Genomic DNA, 943 nt, shown 5'->3' with positions numbered 1-943 from the left:
AACAATATTTCAAAAACTTCCCCCACATCTCTCTCTCTCTCTCTCTCTCTCTCTCTCTCTCTCTCTCTCTCTCTCTCTCTCTCTCTCTCTCTCTCTCTCTCTCTCTCTCATGAGCTTAATCCTTGCCTTCATCTTCCTCGTTCCTGAAGTCACACATTTGGCGACTAAACCCTAATCATGAAAGGCCTATAAATAACATCTATACTTTGCCAAACCATCTGACAACATCTTTTCACATTTTCCATTTTTTCTTAACATTTCTTCGCGATGTAGAAATGTTTCTTGAGGCAAAGCAAACCGCGGCCTTTGATCGTGGATATAATGACATTAATAAAGGCAGTCGGCTTCGCTAGACAGTACTTGAGCTCACCAGTAACAAAAGCGTTTATTGGGTGAATAGATAATATTAAGAGGGTTGAAGACATGTTATTTAGCATGATGACTAAAATTTTCGTAAGTGCAGAGTAATTCAAACACAAAAAATATATACCCTTTTAGCAGTAATGAATGCATTCTTGAAAAAAAAAAAAAAAAAAAAAAAAAAAAAAAAAAAAAAAGGAGGAGGAGGAATAAAGCCAAAAAAAAAAAAGAATTCTAATGCTAATATTCGCCTTCAAATTATGTCGCAAAAAATGGAGGAATAAAATAAAAAGTTCTAATGTGAATATTCTCCTTCAAATTCTGTCGCAATGTCGTCTGTCTTGGCAAACCTACCGATGCCTTCATAACACCATGACTGCAACATGTTATATATAATTTACCCATTAGAATTTTAGCAATTCCTTAATATTTCGTATGTAATCTTAATTGCCATTTGAAGTATTACAACGGGTGGCCGTGGCAAAGAAATACTCCTTGTTTGAGGGTACATTTGGGCACACGATTCTATTTCATGTCTCTTCCTAGTGTTATGTTAAAAGCTTTATAGTTTATATAGGCAATA

Source organism: Palaemon carinicauda, chromosome 6, assembly GCF_036898095.1.
Source record: "Palaemon carinicauda isolate YSFRI2023 chromosome 6, ASM3689809v2, whole genome shotgun sequence".
In the NCBI taxonomy this organism is placed as follows: Eukaryota; Metazoa; Arthropoda; class Malacostraca; order Decapoda; family Palaemonidae; genus Palaemon; species Palaemon carinicauda.
The sequence above is the reverse complement of the archived record's forward strand: the minus strand, read 5'-3'. Positions refer to the sequence as shown.